General features: G+C 41.1%; 24 non-coding genes across 24 annotated transcripts; 9 read left to right on the forward strand and 15 right to left on the reverse strand.

Moving 5' to 3' along the window:
- The first annotated feature begins 107 nt into the window (after window positions 1-107).
- TRNAI-UAU (transfer RNA isoleucine (anticodon UAU)) lies at window positions 108-202 on the forward strand. Its single transcript has 2 exons — window positions 108-145; window positions 167-202. It is a non-coding gene; the product is annotated as a tRNA-Ile (tRNA).
- Window positions 203-1,404: 1,202 nt separating this feature from the next.
- Window positions 1,405-1,476, reverse strand: TRNAT-UGU (transfer RNA threonine (anticodon UGU)). Its single transcript has one exon. It is a non-coding gene; the product is annotated as a tRNA-Thr (tRNA).
- Window positions 1,477-2,065: 589 nt separating this feature from the next.
- Window positions 2,066-2,147, reverse strand: TRNAS-GCU (transfer RNA serine (anticodon GCU)). The gene has a single exon. It is a non-coding gene; the product is annotated as a tRNA-Ser (tRNA).
- A 289-nt stretch (window positions 2,148-2,436) lies between these two features.
- On the forward strand, window positions 2,437-2,531 carry TRNAI-UAU (transfer RNA isoleucine (anticodon UAU)). Its single transcript has 2 exons — window positions 2,437-2,474; window positions 2,496-2,531. It is a non-coding gene; the product is annotated as a tRNA-Ile (tRNA).
- A 1,831-nt stretch (window positions 2,532-4,362) lies between these two features.
- TRNAS-GCU (transfer RNA serine (anticodon GCU)) lies at window positions 4,363-4,444 on the reverse strand. The gene has a single exon. It is a non-coding gene; the product is annotated as a tRNA-Ser (tRNA).
- Window positions 4,445-4,733: 289 nt separating this feature from the next.
- TRNAI-UAU (transfer RNA isoleucine (anticodon UAU)) lies at window positions 4,734-4,828 on the forward strand. Its single transcript has 2 exons — window positions 4,734-4,771; window positions 4,793-4,828. It is a non-coding gene; the product is annotated as a tRNA-Ile (tRNA).
- Window positions 4,829-5,998: 1,170 nt separating this feature from the next.
- On the reverse strand, window positions 5,999-6,070 carry TRNAT-UGU (transfer RNA threonine (anticodon UGU)). The gene has a single exon. It is a non-coding gene; the product is annotated as a tRNA-Thr (tRNA).
- A 589-nt stretch (window positions 6,071-6,659) lies between these two features.
- TRNAS-GCU (transfer RNA serine (anticodon GCU)) lies at window positions 6,660-6,741 on the reverse strand. Its single transcript has one exon. It is a non-coding gene; the product is annotated as a tRNA-Ser (tRNA).
- Window positions 6,742-7,030: 289 nt separating this feature from the next.
- TRNAI-UAU (transfer RNA isoleucine (anticodon UAU)) lies at window positions 7,031-7,125 on the forward strand. The gene is made up of 2 exons: window positions 7,031-7,068; window positions 7,090-7,125. It is a non-coding gene; the product is annotated as a tRNA-Ile (tRNA).
- A 1,831-nt stretch (window positions 7,126-8,956) lies between these two features.
- Window positions 8,957-9,038, reverse strand: TRNAS-GCU (transfer RNA serine (anticodon GCU)). The gene has a single exon. It is a non-coding gene; the product is annotated as a tRNA-Ser (tRNA).
- A 289-nt stretch (window positions 9,039-9,327) lies between these two features.
- TRNAI-UAU (transfer RNA isoleucine (anticodon UAU)) lies at window positions 9,328-9,422 on the forward strand. Its single transcript has 2 exons — window positions 9,328-9,365; window positions 9,387-9,422. It is a non-coding gene; the product is annotated as a tRNA-Ile (tRNA).
- A 1,170-nt stretch (window positions 9,423-10,592) lies between these two features.
- On the reverse strand, window positions 10,593-10,664 carry TRNAT-UGU (transfer RNA threonine (anticodon UGU)). The gene has a single exon. It is a non-coding gene; the product is annotated as a tRNA-Thr (tRNA).
- A 589-nt stretch (window positions 10,665-11,253) lies between these two features.
- Window positions 11,254-11,335, reverse strand: TRNAS-GCU (transfer RNA serine (anticodon GCU)). Its single transcript has one exon. It is a non-coding gene; the product is annotated as a tRNA-Ser (tRNA).
- Window positions 11,336-11,624: 289 nt separating this feature from the next.
- TRNAI-UAU (transfer RNA isoleucine (anticodon UAU)) lies at window positions 11,625-11,719 on the forward strand. Its single transcript has 2 exons — window positions 11,625-11,662; window positions 11,684-11,719. It is a non-coding gene; the product is annotated as a tRNA-Ile (tRNA).
- Window positions 11,720-13,550: 1,831 nt separating this feature from the next.
- Window positions 13,551-13,632, reverse strand: TRNAS-GCU (transfer RNA serine (anticodon GCU)). Its single transcript has one exon. It is a non-coding gene; the product is annotated as a tRNA-Ser (tRNA).
- A 289-nt stretch (window positions 13,633-13,921) lies between these two features.
- On the forward strand, window positions 13,922-14,016 carry TRNAI-UAU (transfer RNA isoleucine (anticodon UAU)). The gene is made up of 2 exons: window positions 13,922-13,959; window positions 13,981-14,016. It is a non-coding gene; the product is annotated as a tRNA-Ile (tRNA).
- A 1,170-nt stretch (window positions 14,017-15,186) lies between these two features.
- TRNAT-UGU (transfer RNA threonine (anticodon UGU)) lies at window positions 15,187-15,258 on the reverse strand. Its single transcript has one exon. It is a non-coding gene; the product is annotated as a tRNA-Thr (tRNA).
- A 589-nt stretch (window positions 15,259-15,847) lies between these two features.
- On the reverse strand, window positions 15,848-15,929 carry TRNAS-GCU (transfer RNA serine (anticodon GCU)). Its single transcript has one exon. It is a non-coding gene; the product is annotated as a tRNA-Ser (tRNA).
- Window positions 15,930-16,218: 289 nt separating this feature from the next.
- Window positions 16,219-16,313, forward strand: TRNAI-UAU (transfer RNA isoleucine (anticodon UAU)). The gene is made up of 2 exons: window positions 16,219-16,256; window positions 16,278-16,313. It is a non-coding gene; the product is annotated as a tRNA-Ile (tRNA).
- A 1,202-nt stretch (window positions 16,314-17,515) lies between these two features.
- TRNAT-UGU (transfer RNA threonine (anticodon UGU)) lies at window positions 17,516-17,587 on the reverse strand. The gene has a single exon. It is a non-coding gene; the product is annotated as a tRNA-Thr (tRNA).
- Window positions 17,588-18,176: 589 nt separating this feature from the next.
- Window positions 18,177-18,258, reverse strand: TRNAS-GCU (transfer RNA serine (anticodon GCU)). Its single transcript has one exon. It is a non-coding gene; the product is annotated as a tRNA-Ser (tRNA).
- A 289-nt stretch (window positions 18,259-18,547) lies between these two features.
- Window positions 18,548-18,642, forward strand: TRNAI-UAU (transfer RNA isoleucine (anticodon UAU)). The gene is made up of 2 exons: window positions 18,548-18,585; window positions 18,607-18,642. It is a non-coding gene; the product is annotated as a tRNA-Ile (tRNA).
- Window positions 18,643-19,812: 1,170 nt separating this feature from the next.
- TRNAT-UGU (transfer RNA threonine (anticodon UGU)) lies at window positions 19,813-19,884 on the reverse strand. Its single transcript has one exon. It is a non-coding gene; the product is annotated as a tRNA-Thr (tRNA).
- Window positions 19,885-20,473: 589 nt separating this feature from the next.
- Window positions 20,474-20,555, reverse strand: TRNAS-GCU (transfer RNA serine (anticodon GCU)). The gene has a single exon. It is a non-coding gene; the product is annotated as a tRNA-Ser (tRNA).
- Between the last annotated feature and the right edge of the window lie 169 nt (window positions 20,556-20,724).

Raw genomic sequence — 20,724 nt, forward strand, 5'->3', positions numbered from 1 at the left:
ATAACATGCTAGCATGTGAGTCGATCTTGCACAGTGAATAATGGAGCAGTGCAGTATCTACTTGGTTAGCACTAGATGGCTCAAATGGGGAGAAGTGAAAACAGTGAGCTCCAGTGGCGCAATCGGTTAGCGCGCGGTACTTATACAGCAGTACTTGCACTGAGCCATGCCGAGGTTGTGAGTTCGAGCCTCACCTGGAGCAGTTGATTGGTTTTCATAAACCATTTCACTAAAAGTAAAGATTAGACTCAGAATAAAGACGGCTCTTGCTAGAGAGTCTTAACTTCTTTTCAGGATCTGCGTGTCCGACTCCTCCAGGTGCCAAATATCACATATCCTATGCGATGCTCCTTATAAACATTCAATGATGTACCATCTTGCATAGCATGCAAACACCACATCAGTGCATTTAAAAATACTTTTGTAGAATAATAAATATGATGAATACATTGTTGTCACGGGATAACCATAAACTGAGGAGCTGCAAACAGTGCTGTGTCAGCTACATACAATAAAATTTAACTCAAAGAAATATCAAAAGAAGAGCATCATCATATTAAAGTTTCTAGTCAACATAAGAGTTGCACCATAGCAGCTTATGGTGCTTTCTGCTCAGATTGTGCCTCCAATCCCACATTGACTTTTTTAGTTCTTTGCAATTTTAAAAAACAATTCCTGCTCAAAGCTAGCTTTTCAAAACCATTCAACCTATTACATTTATTTCTCTAACCTGTGAATGTGGTCCATGTTCTCTTTTCCTCATTCCCATCATGATACTCCCTTTCCAGAAACCAAGTTCACTTCTTTATCCAGCCCACCCATCCAAGGTCACCAAATCTATGAAGCAATTCTGCTTTTTCTCACATTCTCTCCATGTACAAGATACCTTGTATCAATTGAATGGACAGCAGGAGAGGTGAATATTTATGGTTAGTGGGGGTGGGGTTTTGAAGATTAACCTCATTTGACTAAGAGCCGGGGTATCTGGGAGAAAAAGTATTTTAAGGGGGATGACGTTCATATCTCCTTGGTGAAATTTCTAGAGCCTTATTTCATCCTTTCTGTGGATGCAGACTCAGTCGGAACAGACGTCCTAGTCCTCGCTCTGCCTTTCAAAGGAACTTTAAATATGCATGGCTTATTTGGCTTTGCCCGGCAGGGCTTGCCCGGCGGGGTGAGAATGGCGTTTGGGGCTTGCCCGGCGGGGTGAGAATGGCATTTGTCAGGCGTTCGTCAGGCGATCGGAAGGGGTGAGGCAATAGTTTATGGTTCAATGGTTTTCATGAAGTCTTCTTGATAAGATGAAAGATGGAAAGGGAAGCTTGTCAATAAGCAAACTTAAGACAAGGTGTGACTCCTAGAAAGAATGACTTGAAAACAACATACAGAAACACACATATAAAAAGGCCCTGATGAGGCTTGAACTCATGACCCCTGGTTTACAAGACCAGTGCTCTGCCACTGTGCTACAAGGCCGGTCTGCCTGCAGTTTGTAAATCGCAACATGTATTCTTACTGCGGTATGAAGATATCTATGATTTTGAGACTCTGTATGGAAATGCAGTTGCATTTGAATGTCTACATGCGTGCACAAATCGAAGAGCATGCTTAAGACACTTTTCTTGAAAGTAGGAAAAACTCCATTTTGATTTGAGAACATAAGAGTATTCACATTTATGACCATACTGAAAGCTCTAGTGAGTATGTCCGCAATCAGTGACAGATAGAGAACTCACTTATTAGAAGTGATCTGTCTCTGTGGGGCAGACAAATGTAAACACTCATACACTTGAGACGGCTGAAACTTTAGGAGTAAGAAATGCTTTCTTATCAGTCTATCTATCCAAACTGGTTGGAAGGCCAGGAGTGAGGAATAGGCAATCCTCTGGACACTTCATGAAAGATCTAATTTCAATTAAGCACAAAATACTTCCCTTTATTTGACATAAATGCCATAATGGAATAGTCAGTTGGGCCCTTCTAGTGGATTATGGCAGTGTCTTGAAAGAGAGTGTAATTGTACTACGAGACATGCTCACCTTCAAAAGAGTGTCTGATGGCTTTCCGACGAAGGTGGGATTCGAACCCACGCGTGCAGAGCACAATGGATTAGCAGTCCATCGCCTTAACCACTCGGCCACCTCGTCTGCCTTGGGGGCCTATATTTCATTTTTGGTGAAATTCTAACTATGTGCTAATTAAAAATAAGCATAAGTTTATCCTAGACTGTGTCAGAACGGCAAATGTATGGGGTGTTCAATAGACAGAGCACACGATATAGCAGAATTATCAAATCTATTCCATTTGGACTGTATTTTTAATTGTCATGATAACATGCTAGCATGTGAGTCGATCTTGCACAGTGAATAATGGAGCAGTGCAGTATCTACTTGGTTAGCACTAGATGGCTCAAATGGGGAGAAATGAAAACAGTGAGCTCCAGTGGCGCAATCGGTTAGCGCGCGGTACTTATACAGCAGTACTTGCACTGAGCCATGCCGAGGTTGTGAGTTCGAGCCTCACCTGGAGCAGTTGATTGGTTTTCATAAACCATTTCACTAAAAGTAAAGATTAGACTCAGAATAAAGACGGCTCTTGCTAGAGAGTCTTAACTTCTTTTCAGGATTTGCGTGTCCGACTCCTCCAGGTGCCAAATATCACATATCCTATGCGATGCTCCTTATAAACATTCAATGATGTACCATCTTGCATAGCATGCAAACACCACATCAGTGCATTTAAAAATACTTTTGTAGAATAATAAATATGATGAATACATTGTTGTCACGGGATAACCATAAACTGAGGAGCTGCAAACAGTGCTGTGTCAGCTACATACAATAAAATTTAACTCAAAGAAATATCAAAAGAAGAGCATCATCATATTAAAGTTTCTAGTCAACATAAGAGTTGCACCATAGCAGCTTATGGTGCTTTCTGCTCAGATTGTGCCTCCAATCCCACATTGACTTTTTTAGTTCTTTGCAATTTTAAAAAACAATTCCTGCTCAAAGCTAGCTTTTCAAAACCATTCAACCTATTACATTTATTTCTCTAACCTGTGAATGTGGTCCATGTTCTCTTTTCCTCATTCCCATCATGATACTCCCTTTCCGGAAACCAAGTTCACTTCTTTATCCAGCCCACCCATCCAAGGTCACCAAATCTATGAAGCAATTCTGCTTTTTCTCACATTCTCTCCATGTACAAGATACCTTGTATCAATTGAATGGACAGCAGGAGAGGTGAATATTTATGGTTAGTGGGGGTGGGGTTTTGAAGATTAACCTCATTTGACTAAGAGCCGGGGTATCTGGGAGAAAAAGTATTTTAAGGGGGATGAAGTTCATATCTCCTTGGTGAAATTTCTAGAGCCTTATTTCATCCTTTCTGTGGATGCAGACTCAGTCGGAACAGACGTCCTAGTCCTCGCTCTGCCTTTCAAAGGAACTTTAAATATGCATGGCTTATTTGGCTTTGCCCGGCAGGGCTTGCCCGGCGGGGTGAGAATGGCGTTTGTCAGGCGTTCGTCAGGCGATCGGAAGGGGTGAGGCAATAGTTTATGGTTCAATGGTTTTCATGAAGTCTTCTTGATAAGATGAAAGATGGAAAGGGAAGCTTGTCAATAAGCAAACTTAAGACAAGGTGTGACTCCTAGAAAGAATGACTTGAAAACAACATACAGAAACACACATATAAAAAGGCCCTGATGAGGCTTGAAATCATGACCCCTGGTTTACAAGACCAGTGCTCTGCCACTGTGCTACAAGGCCAGTCTGCCTGCAGTTTGTAAATCGCAACATGTATTCTTACTGCGGTATGAAGATATCTATGATTTTGAGACTCTGTATGGAAATGCAGTTGCATTTGAATGTCTACATGCGTGCACAAATCGAAGAGCATGCTTAAGACACTTTTCTTGAAAGTAGGAAAAACTCCATTTTGATTTGAGAACATAAGAGTATTCACATTTATGACCATACTGAAAGCTCTAGTGAGTATGTCCGCAATCAGTGACAGATAGAGAACTCACTTATTAGAAGTGATCTGTCTCTGTGGGGCAGACAAATGTAAACACTCATACACTTGAGACGGCTGAAACTTTAGGAGTAAGAAATGCTTTCTTATCAGTCTATCTATCCAAACTGGTTGGAAGGCCAGGAGTGAGGAATAGGCAATCCTCTGGACACTTCATGAAAGATCTAATTTCAATTAAGCACAAAATACTTCCCTTTATTTGACATAAATGCCATAATGGAATAGTCAGTTGGGCCCTTCTAGTGGATTATGGCAGTGTCTTGAAAGAGAGTGTAATTGTACTACAAGACATGCTCACCTTCAAAAGAGTGTCAGATGGCTTTCCGACGAAGGTGGGATTCGAACCAACGCATGCAGAGCACAATGGATTAGCAGTCCATCGCCTTAACCACTCGGCCACCTCGTCTGCCTTAGGAGCCTATATTTCATTTTTGGTGAAATTCTAACTATGTGCTAATTAAAAATAAGCATAAGTTTATCCTAGACTGTGTCAGAACGGCAAATGTATGGGGTGTTCAATAGACAGAGCACACGATATAGCAGAATTATCAAATCTATTCCATTTGGACTGTATTTTTAATAGTCATGATAACATGCTAGCATGTGAGTCGATCTTGCACAGTGAATAATGGAGCAGTGCAGTATCTACTTGGTTAGCACTAGATGGCTCAAATGGGGAGAAATGAAAACAGTGAGCTCCAGTGGCGCAATCGGTTAGCGCGCGGTACTTATACAGCAGTACTTGCACTGAGCCATGCCGAGGTTGTGAGTTCGAGCCTCACCTGGAGCAGTTGATTGGTTTTCATAAACCATTTCACTAAAAGTAAAGATTAGACTCAGAATAAAGACGGCTCTTGCTATAGAGTCTTAACTTCTTTTCAGGATCTGCGTGTCCGACTCCTCCAGGTGCCAAATATCACATATCCTATGCGATGCTCCTTATAAACATTCAATGATGTACCATCTTGCATAGCATGCAAACACCACATCAGTGCATTTAAAAATACTTTTGTAGAATAATAAATATGATGAATACATTGTTGTCACGGGATAACCATAAACTGAGGAGCTGCAAACAGTGCTGTGTCAGCTACATACAATAAAATTTAACTCAAAGAAATATCAAAAGAAGAGCATCATCATATTAAAGTTTCTAGTCAACATAAGAGTTGCACCATAGCAGCTTATGGTGCTTTCTGCTCAGATTGTGCCTCCAATCCCACATTGACTTTTTTAGTTCTTTGCAATTTTAAAAAACAATTCCTGCTCAAAGCTAGCTTTTCAAAACCATTCAACCTATTACATTTATTTCTCTAACCTGTGAATGTGGTCCATGTTCTCTTTTCCTCATTCCCATCATGATACTCCCTTTCCGGAAACCAAGTTCACTTCTTTATCCAGCCCACCCATCCAAGGTCACCAAATCTATGAAGCAATTCTGCTTTTTCTCACATTCTCTCCATGTACAAGATACCTTGTATCAATTGAATGGACAGCAGGAGAGGTGAATATTTATGGTTAGTGGGGGTGGGGTTTTGAAGATTAACCTCATTTGACTAAGAGCCGGGGTATCTGGGAGAAAAAGTATTTTAAGGGGGATGAAGTTCATATCTCCTTGGTGAAATTTCTAGAGCCTTATTTCATCCTTTCTGTGGATGCAGACTCAGTCGGAACAGACGTCCTAGTCCTCGCTCTGCCTTTCAAAGGAACTTTAAATATGCATGGCTTATTTGGCTTTGCCCGGCAGGGCTTGCCCGGCGGGGTGAGAATGGCGTTTGTCAGGCGTTCGTCAGGCGATCGGAAGGGGTGAGGCAATAGTTTATGGTTCAATGGTTTTCATGAAGTCTTCTTGATAAGATGAAAGATGGAAAGGGAAGCTTGTCAATAAGCAAACTTAAGACAAGGTGTGACTCCTAGAAAGAATGACTTGAAAACAACATACAGAAACACACATATAAAAAGGCCCTGATGAGGCTTGAACTCATGACCCCTGGTTTACAAGACCAGTGCTCTGCCACTGTGCTACAAGGCCAGTCTGCCTGCAGTTTGTAAATCGCAACATGTATTCTTACTGCGGTATGAAGATATCTATGATTTTGAGACTCTGTATGGAAATGCAGTTGCATTTGAATGTCTACATGCGTGCACAAATCGAAGAGCATGCTTAAGACACTTTTCTTGAAAGTAGGAAAAACTCCATTTTGATTTGAGAACATAAGAGTATTCACATTTATGACCATACTGAAAGCTCTAGTGAGTATGTCCGCAATCAGTGACAGATAGAGAACTCACTTATTAGAAGTGATCTGTCTCTGTGGGGCAGACAAATGTAAACACTCATACACTTGAGACGGCTGAAACTTTAGGAGTAAGAAATGCTTTCTTATCAGTCTATCTATCCAAACTGGTTGGAAGGCCAGGAGTGAGGAATAGGCAATCCTCTGGACACTTCATGAAAGATCTAATTTCAATTAAGCACAAAATACTTCCCTTTATTTGACATAAATGCCATAATGGAATAGTCAGTTGGGCCCTTCTAGTGGATTATGGCAGTGTCTTGAAAGAGAGTGTAATTGTACTACGAGACATGCTCACCTTCAAAAGAGTGTCTGATGGCTTTCCGACGAAGGTGGGGTTCGAACCCACGCGTGCAGAGCACAATGGATTAGCAGTCCATCGCCTTAACCACTCGGCCACCTCGTCTGCCTTGGGGGCCTATATTTCATTTTTGGTGAAATTCTAACTATGTGCTAATTAAAAATAAGCATAAGTTTATCCTAGACTGTGTCAGAACGGCAAATGTATGGGGTGTTCAATAGACAGAGCACACGATATAGCAGAATTATCAAATCTATTCCATTTGGACTGTATTTTTAATAGTCATGATAACATGCTAGCATGTGAGTCGATCTTGCACAGTGAATAATGGAGCAGTGCAGTATCTACTTGGTTAGCACTAGATGGCTCAAATGGGGAGAAATGAAAACAGTGAGCTCCAGTGGCGCAATCGGTTAGCGTGCGGTACTTATACAGCAGTACTTGCACTGAGCCATGCCGAGGTTGTGAGTTCGAGCCTCACCTGGAGCAGTTGATTGGTTTTCATAAACCATTTCACTAAAAGTAAAGATTAGACTCAGAATAAAGACGGCTCTTGCTAGAGAGTCTTAACTTCTTTTCAGGATCTGCGTGTCCGACTCCTCCAGGTGCCAAATATCACATATCCTATGCGATGCTCCTTATAAACATTCAATGATGTACCATCTTGCATAGTATGCAAACACCACATCAGTGCATTTAAAAATACTTTTGTAGAATAATAAATATGATGAATACATTGTTGTCACGGGATAACCATAAACTGAGGAGCTGCAAACAGTGCTGTGTCAGCTACATACAATAAAATTTAACTCAAAGAAATATCAAAAGAAGAGCATCATCATATTAAAGTTTCTAGTCAACATAAGAGTTGCACCATAGCAGCTTATGGTGCTTTCTGCTCAGATTGTGCCTCCAATCCCACATTGACTTTTTTAGTTCTTTGCAATTTTAAAAAACAATTCCTGCTCAAAGCTAGCTTTTCAAAACCATTCAACCTATTACATTTATTTCTCTAACCTGTGAATGTGGTCCATGTTCTCTTTTCCTCATTCCCATCATGATACTCCCTTTCCGGAAACCAAGTTCACTTCTTTATCCAGCCCACCCATCCAAGGTCACCAAATCTATGAAGCAATTCTGCTTTTTCTCACATTCTCTCCATGTACAAGATACCTTGTATCAATTGAATGGACAGCAGGAGAGGTGAATATTTATGGTTAGTGGGGGTGGGGGTTTGAAGATTAACCTCATTTGACTAAGAGCCGGGGTATCTGGGAGAAAAAGTATTTTAAGGGGGATGAAGTTCATATCTCCTTGGTGAAATTTCTAGAGCCTTATTTCATCCTTTCTGTGGATGCAGACTCAGTCGGAACAGACGTCCTAGTCCTCGCTCTGCCTTTCAAAGGAACTTTAAATATGCATGGCTTATTTGGCTTTGCCCGGCAGGGCTTGCCCGGCGGGGTGAGAATGGCGTTTGTCAGGCGTTCGTCAGGCGATCGGAAGGGGTGAGGCAATAGTTTATGGTTCAATGGTTTTCATGAAGTCTTCTTGATAAGATGAAAGATGGAAAGGGAAGCTTGTCAATAAGCAAACTTAAGACAAGGTGTGACTCCTAGAAAGAATGACTTGAAAACAACATACAGAAACACACATATAAAAAGGCCCTGATGAGGCTTGAACTCATGACCCCTGGTTTACAAGACCAGTGCTCTGCCACTGTGCTACAAGGATGGTCTGCCTGCAGTTTGTAAATCGCAACATGTATTCTTACTGCGGTATGAAGATATCTATGATTTTGAGACTCTGTATGGAAATGCAGTTGCATTTGAATGTCTACATGCGTGCACAAATCGAAGAGCATGCTTAAGACACTTTTCTTGAAAGTAGGAAAAACTCCATTTCGATTTGAGAACATAAGAGTATTCACATTTATGACCATACTGAAAGCTCTAGTGAGTATGTCCGCAATCAGTGACAGATAGAGAACTCACTTATTAGAAGTGATCTGTCTCTGATGGGCAGACAAATGTAAACACTCATACACTTGAGGCGGCTGAAACTTTAGGAGTAAGAAATGCTTTCTTATCAGTCTATCTATCCAAACTGGTTGGAAGGCCAGGAGTGAGGAATAGGCAATCCTCTGGACACTTCATGAAAGATCTAATTTCAATTAAGCACAAAATACTTCCCTTTATTTGACATAAATGCCATAATGGAATAGTCAGTTGGGCCCTTCTAGTGGATTATGGCAGTGTCTTGAAAGAGAGTGTAATTGTACTACAAGACATGCTCACCTTCAAAAGAGTGTCAGATGGCTTTCCGACGAAGGTGGGATTCGAACCAACGCATGCAGAGCACAATGGATTAGCAGTCCATCGCCTTAACCACTCGGCCACCTCGTCTGCCTTAGGAGCCTATATTTCATTTTTGGTGAAATTCTAACTATGTGCTAATTAAAAATAAGCATAAGTTTATCCTAGACTGTGTCAGAACGGCAAATGTATGGGGTGTTCAATAGACAGAGCACACGATATAGCAGAATTATCAAATCTATTCCATTTGGACTGTATTTTTAATAGTCATGATAACATGCTAGCATGTGAGTCGATCTTGCACAGTGAATAATGGAGCAGTGCAGTATCTACTTGGTTAGCACTAGATGGCTCAAATGGGGAGAAATGAAAACAGTGAGCTCCAGTGGCGCAATCGGTTAGCGCGCGGTACTTATACAGCAGTACTTGCACTGAGCCATGCCGAGGTTGTGAGTTCGAGCCTCACCTGGAGCAGTTGATTGGTTTTCATAAACCATTTCACTAAAAGTAAAGATTAGACTCAGAATAAAGACGGCTCTTGCTATAGAGTCTTAACTTCTTTTCAGGATCTGCGTGTCCGACTCCTCCAGGTGCCAAATATCACATATCCTATGCGATGCTCCTTATAAACATTCAATGATGTACCATCTTGCATAGCATGCAAACACCACATCAGTGCATTTAAAAATACTTTTGTAGAATAATAAATATGATGAATACATTGTTGTCACGGGATAACCATAAACTGAGGAGCTGCAAACAGTGCTGTGTCAGCTACATACAATAAAATTTAACTCAAAGAAATATCAAAAGAAGAGCATCATCATATTAAAGTTTCTAGTCAACATAAGAGTTGCACCATAGCAGCTTATGGTGCTTTCTGCTCAGATTGTGCCTCCAATCCCACATTGACTTTTTTAGTTCTTTGCAATTTTAAAAAACAATTCCTGCTCAAAGCTAGCTTTTCAAAACCATTCAACCTATTACATTTATTTCTCTAACCTGTGAATGTGGTCCATGTTCTCTTTTCCTCATTCCCATCATGATACTCCCTTTCCGGAAACCAAGTTCACTTCTTTATCCAGCCCACCCATCCAAGGTCACCAAATCTATGAAGCAATTCTGCTTTTTCTCACATTCTCTCCATGTACAAGATACCTTGTATCAATTGAATGGACAGCAGGAGAGGTGAATATTTATGGTTAGTGGGGGTGGGGTTTTGAAGATTAACCTCATTTGACTAAGAGCCGGGGTATCTGGGAGAAAAAGTATTTTAAGGGGGATGAAGTTCATATCTCCTTGGTGAAATTTCTAGAGCCTTATTTCATCCTTTCTGTGGATGCAGACTCAGTCGGAACAGACGTCCTAGTCCTCGCTCTGCCTTTCAAAGGAACTTTAAATATGCATGGCTTATTTGGCTTTGCCCGGCAGGGCTTGCCCGGCGGGGTGAGAATGGCGTTTGTCAGGCGTTCGTCAGGCGATCGGAAGGGGTGAGGCAATAGTTTATGGTTCAATGGTTTTCATGAAGTCTTCTTGATAAGATGAAAGATGGAAAGGGAAGCTTGTCAATAAGCAAACTTAAGACAAGGTGTGACTCCTAGAAAGAATGACTTGAAAACAACATACAGAAACACACATATAAAAAGGCCCTGATGAGGCTTGAACTCATGACCCCTGGTTTACAAGACCAGTGCTCTGCCACTGTGCTACAAGGCCAGTCTGCCTGCAGTTTGTAAATCGCAACATGTATTCTTACTGCGGTATGAAGATATCTATGATTTTGAGACTCTGTATGGAAATGCAGTTGCATTTGAATGTCTACATGCGTGCACAAATCGAAGAGCATGCTTAAGACACTTTTCTTGAAAGTAGGAAAAACTCCATTTTGATTTGAGAACATAAGAGTATTCACATTTATGACCATACTGAAAGCTCTAGTGAGTATGTCCGCAATCAGTGACAGATAGAGAACTCACTTATTAGAAGTGATCTGTCTCTGTGGGGCAGACAAATGTAAACACTCATACACTTGAGACGGCTGAAACTTTAGGAGTAAGAAATGCTTTCTTATCAGTCTATCTATCCAAACTGGTTGGAAGGCCAGGAGTGAGGAATAGGCAATCCTCTGGACACTTCATGAAAGATCTAATTTCAATTAAGCACAAAATACTTCCCTTTATTTGACATAAATGCCATAATGGAATAGTCAGTTGGGCCCTTCTAGTGGATTATGGCAGTGTCTTGAAAGAGAGTGTAATTGTACTACGAGACATGCTCACCTTCAAAAGAGTGTCTGATGGCTTTCCGACGAAGGTGGGGTTCGAACCCACGCGTGCAGAGCACAATGGATTAGCAGTCCATCGCCTTAACCACTCGGCCACCTCGTCTGCCTTGGGGGCCTATATTTCATTTTTGGTGAAATTCTAACTATGTGCTAATTAAAAATAAGCATAAGTTTATCCTAGACTGTGTCAGAACGGCAAATGTATGGGGTGTTCAATAGACAGAGCACACGATATAGCAGAATTATCAAATCTATTCCATTTGGACTGTATTTTTAATAGTCATGATAACATGCTAGCATGTGAGTCGATCTTGCACAGTGAATAATGGAGCAGTGCAGTATCTACTTGGTTAGCACTAGATGGCTCAAATGGGGAGAAATGAAAACAGTGAGCTCCAGTGGCGCAATCGGTTAGCGTGCGGTACTTATACAGCAGTACTTGCACTGAGCCATGCCGAGGTTGTGAGTTCGAGCCTCACCTGGAGCAGTTGATTGGTTTTCATAAACCATTTCACTAAAAGTAAAGATTAGACTCAGAATAAAGACGGCTCTTGCTAGAGAGTCTTAACTTCTTTTCAGGATCTGCGTGTCCGACTCCTCCAGGTGCCAAATATCACATATCCTATGCGATGCTCCTTATAAACATTCAATGATGTACCATCTTGCATAGTATGCAAACACCACATCAGTGCATTTAAAAATACTTTTGTAGAATAATAAATATGATGAATACATTGTTGTCACGGGATAACCATAAACTGAGGAGCTGCAAACAGTGCTGTGTCAGCTACATACAATAAAATTTAACTCAAAGAAATATCAAAAGAAGAGCATCATCATATTAAAGTTTCTAGTCAACATAAGAGTTGCACCATAGCAGCTTATGGTGCTTTCTGCTCAGATTGTGCCTCCAATCCCACATTGACTTTTTTAGTTCTTTGCAATTTTAAAAAACAATTCCTGCTCAAAGCTAGCTTTTCAAAACCATTCAACCTATTACATTTATTTCTCTAACCTGTGAATGTGGTCCATGTTCTCTTTTCCTCATTCCCATCATGATACTCCCTTTCCGGAAACCAAGTTCACTTCTTTATCCAGCCCACCCATCCAAGGTCACCAAATCTATGAAGCAATTCTGCTTTTTCTCACATTCTCTCCATGTACAAGATACCTTGTATCAATTGAATGGACAGCAGGAGAGGTGAATATTTATGGTTAGTGGGGGTGGGGGTTTGAAGATTAACCTCATTTGACTAAGAGCCGGGGTATCTGGGAGAAAAAGTATTTTAAGGGGGATGAAGTTCATATCTCCTTGGTGAAATTTCTAGAGCCTTATTTCATCCTTTCTGTGGATGCAGACTCAGTCGGAACAGACGTCCTAGTCCTCGCTCTGCCTTTCAAAGGAACTTTAAATATGCATGGCTTATTTGGCTTTGCCCGGCAGGGCTTGCCCGGCGGGGTGAGAATGGCGTTTGTCAGGCGTTCGTCAGGCGATCGGAAGGGGTGAGGCAATAGTTTATGGTTCAATGGTTTTCATGAAGTCTTCTTGATAAGATGAAAGATGGAAAGGGAAGCTTGTCAATAAGCAAACTTAAGACAAGGTGTGACTCCTAGAAAGAATGACTTGAAAACAACATACAGAAACACACATATAAAAAGGCCCTGATGAGGCTTGAACTCATGACCCCTGGTTTACAAGACCAGTGCTCTGCCACTGTGCTACAAGGATGGTCTGCCTGCAGTTTGTAAATCGCAACATGTATTCTTACTGCGGTATGAAGATATCTATGATTTTGAGACTCTGTATGGAAATGCAGTTGCATTTGAATGTCTACATGCGTGCACAAATCGAAGAGCATGCTTAAGACACTTTTCTTGAAAGTAGGAAAAACTCCATTTCGATTTGAGAACATAAGAGTATTCACATTTATGACCATACTGAAAGCTCTAGTGAGTATGTCCGCAATCAGTGACAGATAGAGAACTCACTTATTAGAAGTGATCTGTCTCTGATGGGCAGACAAATGTAAACACTCATACACTTGAGGCGGCTGAAACTTTAGGAGTAAGAAATGCTTTCTTATCAGTCTATCTATCCAAACTGGTTGGAAGGCCAGGAGTGAGGAATAGGCAATCCTCTGGACACTTCATGAAAGATCTAATTTCAATTAAGCACAAAATACTTCCCTTTATTTGACATAAATGCCATAATGGAATAGTCAGTTGGGCCCTTCTAGTGGATTATGGCAGTGTCTTGAAAGAGAGTGTAATTGTACTACGAGACATGCTCACCTTCAAAAGAGTGTCTGATGGCTTTCCGACGAAGGTGGGATTCGAACCCACGCGTGCAGAGCACAATGGATTAGCAGTCCATCGCCTTAACCACTCGGCCACCTCGTCTGCCTTGGGGGCCTATATTTCATTTTTGGTGAAATTCTAACTATGTGCTAATTAAAAATAAGCATAAGTTTATCCTAGACTGTGTCAGAACGGCAAATGTATGGGGTGTTCAATAGACAGAGCACACGATATAGCAGAATTATCAAATCTATTCCATTTGGACTGTATTTTTAATAGTCATGATAACATGCTAGCATGTGAATCGATCTTGCACAGTGAATAATGGAGCAGTGCAGTATCTACTTGGTTAGCACTAGATGGCTCAAATGGGGAGGAATGAAAACAGTGAGCTCCAGTGGCGCAATCGGTTAGCGCGCGGTACTTATACAGCAGTACTTGCACTGAGCCATGCCGAGGTTGTGAGTTCGAGCCTCACCTGGAGCAGTTGATTGGTTTTCATAAACCATTTCACTAAAAGTAAAGATTAGACTCAGAATAAAGACGGCTCTTGCTAGAGAGTCTTAACTTCTTTTCAGGATCTGCGTGTCCGACTCCTCCAGGTGCCAAATATCACATATCCTATGCGATGCTCCTTATAAACATTCAATGATGTACCATCTTGCATAGCATGCAAACACCACATCAGTGCATTTAAAAATACTTTTGTAGAATAATAAATATGATGAATACATTGTTGTCACGGGATAACCATAAACTGAGGAGCTGCAAACAGTGCTGTGTCAGCTACATACAATAAAATTTAACTCAAAGAAATATCAAAAGAAGAGCATCATCATATTAAAGTTTCTAGTCAACATAAGAGTTGCACCATAGCAGCTTATGGTGCTTTCTGCTCAGATTGTGCCTCCAATCCCACATTGACTTTTTTAGTTCTTTGCAATTTTAAAAAACAATTCCTGCTCAAAGCTAGCTTTTCAAAACCATTCAACCTAATACATTTATTTCTCTAACCTGTAAATGTGGTCCATGTTCTCTTTTCCTCATTCCCATCATGATACTCCCTTTCCAGAAACCAAGTTCACTTCTTTATCCAGCCCACCCATCCAAGGTCACCAAATCTATGAAGCAATTCTGCTTTTTCTCACATTCTCTCCATGTACAAGATACCTTGTATCAATTGAATGGACAGCAGGAGAGGTGAATATTTATGGTTAGTGGGGGTGGGGTTTTGAAGATTAACCTCATTTGACTAAGAGCCGGGGTATCTGGGAGAAAAAGTTTTTTAAGGGGGATGAAGTTCATATCTCCTTGGTGAAATTTCTAGAGCCTTATTTCATCCTTTCTGTGGATGCAGACTCAGTCGGAACAGACGTCCTAGTCCTCGCTCTGCCTTTCAAAGGAACTTTAAATATGCATGGCTTATTTGGCTTTGCCCGGCGGGGCTTGCCCGGCGGGGTGAGAATGGCGTTTGTCAGGCGTTCGTCAGGCGATCGGAAGGGGTGAGGCAATAGTTTATGGTTCAATGGTTTTCATGAAGTCTTCTTGATAAGATGAAAGATGGAAAGGGAAGCTTGTCAATAAGCAAACTTAAGACAAGGTGTGACTCCTAGAAAGAATGACTTAAAAACAACATACAGAAACACTCATATAAAAAGACCCTGATGAGGCTTGAACTCATGACCCCTGGTTTACACGACCAGTGCTCTGCCACTGAGCTACAAGGCCGGTCTCCCTGCAGTTTGTAAATCGCAACATGTATTCTTACTGCGGTATGAAGATATCTATGATTTTGAGACTCTGTATGGAAATGCAGTTGCATTTGAATGTCTACATGCGTGCACAAATCGAAGAGCATGCTTAAGACACTTTTCTTGAAAGTAGGAAAAACTCCATTTTGATTTGAGAACATAAGAGTATTCACATTTATGACCATACTGAAAGCTCTAGTGAGTATGTCCGCAATCAGTGACAGATAGAGAACTCACTTATTAGAAGTGATCTGTCTCTGTGGGGCAGACAAATGTAAACACTCATACACTTGAGACGGCTGAAACTTTAGGAGTAAGAAATGCTTTCTTATCAGTCTATCTATCCAAACTGGTTGGAAGGCCAGGAGTGAGGAATAGGCAATCCTCTGGACACTTCATGAAAGATCTAATTTCAATTAAGCACAAAATACTTCCCTTTATTTGACATAAATGCCATAATGGAATAGTCAGTTGGGCCCTTCTAGTGGATTATGGCAGTGTCTTGAAAGAGAGTGTAATTGTACTACGAGACATGCTCACCTTCAAAAGAGTGTCTGATGGCTTTCCGACGAAGGTGGGATTCGAACCCACGCGTGCAGAGCACAATGGATTAGCAGTCCATCGCCTTAACCACTCGGCCACCTCGTCTGCCTTAGGGGCCTATATTTCATTTTTGGTGAAATTTTAACTATGTGCTAATTAAAAATAAGCATAAGTTTATCCTAGACTGTGTCAGAACGGCAAATGTATGGGGTGTTCAATAGACAGAGCACACGATATAGCAGAATTATCAAATCTATTCCATTTGGACTGTATTTTTATTGGTCATGATAACATGCTAGCATGTGAGTCGATCTTGCACAGTGAATAATGGAGCAGTGCAGTATCTACTTGGTTAGCACTAGATGGCTCAAATGGGGAGAAGTGAAAACAGTGAGCTCCAGTGGCGCAATCGGTTAGCGCGCGGTACTTATACAGCAGTACTTGCACTGAGCCATGCCGAGGTTGTGAGTTCGAGCCTCACCTGGAGCAGTTGATTGGTTTTCATAAACCATTTCACTAAAAGTAAAGATTAGACTCAGAATAAAGACGGCTCTTGCTAGAGAGTCTTAACTTCTTTTCAGGATCTGCGTGTCCGACTCCTCCAGGTGCCAAATATCACATATCCTATGCGATGCTCCTTATAAACATTCAATGATGTACCATCTTGCATAGCATGCAAACACCACATCAGTGCATTTAAAAATACTTTTGTAGAATAATAAATATGATGAATACATTGTTGTCACGGGATAACCATAAACTGAGGAGCTGCAAACAGTGCTGTGTCAGCTACATACAATAAAATTTAACTCAAAGAAATATCAAAAGAAGAGCATCATCATATTAAAGTTTCTAGTCAACATAAGAGTTGCACCATAGCAGCTTATGGTGCTTTCTGCTCAGATTGTGCCTCCAATCCCACATTGACTTTTTTAGTTCTTTGCAATTTTAAAAAACAATTCCTGCTCAAAGCTAGCTTTTCAAAACCATTCAACCTATTACATTTATTTCTCTAACCTGTGAATGTGGTCCATGTTCTCTTTTCCTCATTCCCATCATGATACTCCCTTTCCAGAAACCAAGTTCACTTCTTTATCCAGCCCACCCATCCAAGGTCACCAAATCTATGAAGCAATTCTGCTTTTTCTCACATTCTCTCCATGTACAAGATACCTTGTATCAATTGAATGGACAGCAGGAGAGGTGAATATTTATGGTTAGTGGGGGTGGGGTTTTGAAGATTAACCTCATTTGACTAAGAGCCGGGGTATCTGGGAGAAAAAGTATTTTAAGGGGGATGACGTTCATATCTCCTTGGTGAAATTTCTAGAGCCTTATTTCATCCTTTCTGTGGATGCAGACTCAGTCGGAACAGACGTCCTAGTCCTCGCTCTGCCTTTCAAAGGAACTTTAAATATGCATGGCTTATTTGGCTTTGCCCGGCAGGGCTTGCCCGGCGGGGTGAGAATGGCGTTTGGGGCTTGCCCGGCGGGGTGAGAATGGCGTTTGTCAGGCGTTCGTCAGGCGATCGGAAGGGGTGAGGCAATAGTTTATGGTTCAATGGTTTTCATGAAGTCTTCTTGATAAGATGAAAGATGGAAAGGGAAGCTTGTCAATAAGCAAACTTAAGACAAGGTGTGACTCCTAGAAAGAATGACTTGAAAACAACATACAGAAACACACATATAAAAAGGCCCTGATGAGGCTTGAACTCATGACCCCTGGTTTACAAGACCAGTGCTCTGCCACTGAGCTACAAGGATGGTCTGCCTGCAGTTTGTAAATCGCAACATGTATTCTTACTGCGGTATGAAGATATCTATGATTTTGAGACTCTGTATGGAAATGCAGTTGCATTTGAATGTCTACATGCGTGCACAAATCGAAGAGCATGCTTAAGACACTTTTCTTGAAAGTAGGAAAAACTCCATTTTGATTTGAGAACATAAGAGTATTCACATTTATGACCATACTGAAAGCTCTAGTGAGTATGTCCGCAATCAGTGACAGATAGAGAACTCACTTATTAGAAGTGATCTGTCTCTGTGGGGCAGACAAATGTAAACACTCATACACTTGAGACGGCTGAAACTTTAGGAGTAAGAAATGCTTTCTTATCAGTCTATCTATCCAAACTGGTTGGAAGGCCAGGAGTGAGGAATAGGCAATCCTCTGGACACTTCATGAAAGATCTAATTTCAATTAAGCACAAAATACTTCCCTTTATTTGACATAAATGCCATAATGGAATAGTCAGTTGGGCCCTTCTAGTGGATTATGGCAGTGTCTTGAAAGAGAGTGTAATTGTACTACGAGACATGCTCACCTTCAAAAGAGTGTCTGATGGCTTTCCGACGAAGGTGGGATTCGAACCCACGCGTGCAGAGCACAATGGATTAGCAGTCCATCGCCTTAACCACTCGGCCACCTCGTCTGCCTTGGGGGCCTATATTTCATTTTTGGTGAAATTCTAACTATGTGCTAATTAAAAATAAGCATAAGTTTATCCTAGACTGTGTCAGAACGGCAAATGTATGGGGTGTTCAATAGACAGAGCACACGATATAGCAGAATTATCAAATCTATTCCATTTGGACTGTATTTTTAATAGTCATGATAACATGCTAGCATGTGAGTCGATCTTGCACAGTGAATAATGGAGCAGTGCAGTATCTACTTGGTTAGCACTAGATGGCTCAAATGGGGAGAAATGAAAACAGTGAGCTCCAGTGGCGCAATCGGTTAGCGCGCGGTACTTATACAGCAGTACTTGCACTGAGCCATGCCGAGGTTGTGAGTTCGAGCCTCACCTGGAGCAGTTGATTGGTTTTCATAAACCATTTCACTAAAAGTAAAGATTAGACTCAGAATAAAGACGGCTCTTGCTAGAGAGTCTTAACTTCTTTTCAGGATCTGCGTGTCCGACTCCTCCAGGTGCCAAATATCACATATCCTATGCGATGCTCCTTATAAACATTCAATGATGTACCATCTTGCATAGTATGCAAACACCACATCAGTGCATTTAAAAATACTATTGTAGAATAATAAATATGATGAATACATTGTTGTCACGGGATAACCATAAACTGAGGAGCTGCAAACAGTGCTGTGTCAGCTACATACAATAAAATTTAACTCAAAGAAATATCAAAAGAAGAGCATCATCATATTAAAGTTTCTAGTCAACATAAGAGTTGCACCATAGCAGCTTATGGTGCTTTCTGCTCAGATTGTGCCTCCAATCCCACATTGACTTTTTTAGTTCTTTGCAATTTTAAAAAACAATTCCTGCTCAAAGCTAGCTTTTCAAAACCATTCAACCTATTACATTTATTTCTCTAACCTGTGAATGTGGTCCATGTTCTCTTTTCCTCATTCCCATCATGATACTCCCTTTCCGGAAACCAAGTTCACTTCTTTATCCAGCCCACCCATCCAAGGTCACCAAATCTATGAAGCAATTCTGCTTTTTCTCACATTCTCTCCATGTACAAGATACCTTGTATCAATTGAATGGACAGCAGGAGAGGTGAATATTTATGGTTAGTGGGGGTGGGGGTTTGAAGATTAACCTCATTTGACTAAGAGCCGGGGTATCTGGGAGAAAAAGTATTTTAAGGGGGATGAAGTTCATATCTCCTTGGTGAAATTTCTAGAGCCTTATTTCATCCTTTCTGTGGATGCAGACTCAGTCGGAACAGACGTCCTAGTCCTCGCTCTGCCTTTCAAAGGAACTTTAAATATGCATGGCTTATTTGGCTTTGCCCGGCAGGGCTTGCCCGGCGGGGTGAGAATGGCGTTTGTCAGGCGTTCGTCAGGCGATCGGAAGGGGTGAGGCAATAGTTTATGGTTCAATGGTTTTCATGAAGTCTTCTTGATAAGATGAAAGATGGAAAGGGAAGCTTGTCAATAAGCAAACTTAAGACAAGGTGTGACTCCTAGAAAGAATGACTTGAAAACAACATACAGAAACACACATATAAAAAGGCCCTGATGAGGCTTGAACTCATGACCCCTGGTTTACAAGACCAGTGCTCTGCCACTGTGCTACAAGGCCAGTCTGCCTGAAGTTTGTAAATCGCAACATGTATTCTTACTGCGGTATGAAGATATCTATGATTTTGAGACTCTGTATGGAAATGCAGTTGCATTTGAATGTCTACATGCGTGCACAAATCGAAGAGCATGCTTAAGACACTTTTCTTGAAAGTAGGAAAAACTCCATTTTGATTTGAGAACATAAGAGTATTCACATTTATGACCATACTGAAAGCTCTAGTGAGTATGTCCGCAATCAGTGACAGATAGAGAACTCACTTATTAGAAGTGATCTGTCTCTGTGGGGCAGACAAATGTAAACACTCATACACTTGAGACGGCTGAAACTTTAGGAGTAAGAAATGCTTTCTTATCAGTCTATCTATCCAAACTGGTTGGAAGGCCAGGAGTGAGGAATAGGCAATCCTCTGGACACTTCATGAAAGATCTAATTTCAATTAAGCACAAAATACTTCCCTTTATTTGACATAAATGCCATAATGGAATAGTCAGTTGGGCCCTTCTAGTGGATTATGGCAGTGTCTTGAAAGAGAGTGTAATTGTACTACAAGACATGCTCACCTTCAAAAGAGTGTCAGATGGCTTTCCGACGAAGGTGGGATTCGAACCAACGCATGCAGAGCACAATGGATTAGCAGTCCATCGCCTTAACCACTCGGCCACCTCGTCTGCCTTAGGAGCCTATATTTCATTTTTGGTGAAATTCTAACTATGTGCTAATTAAAAATAAGCATAAGTTTATCCTAGACTGTGTCAGAACGGCAAATGTATGGGGTGTTCAATAGACAGAGCACACGATATAGCAGAATTATCAAATCTATTCCATTTGGACTGTATT

Source organism: Lissotriton vulgaris, unplaced genomic scaffold (assembly GCF_964263255.1).
Source record: "Lissotriton vulgaris unplaced genomic scaffold, aLisVul1.2 SCAFFOLD_1673, whole genome shotgun sequence".
Taxonomy (NCBI): Eukaryota; Metazoa; Chordata; class Amphibia; order Caudata; family Salamandridae; genus Lissotriton; species Lissotriton vulgaris.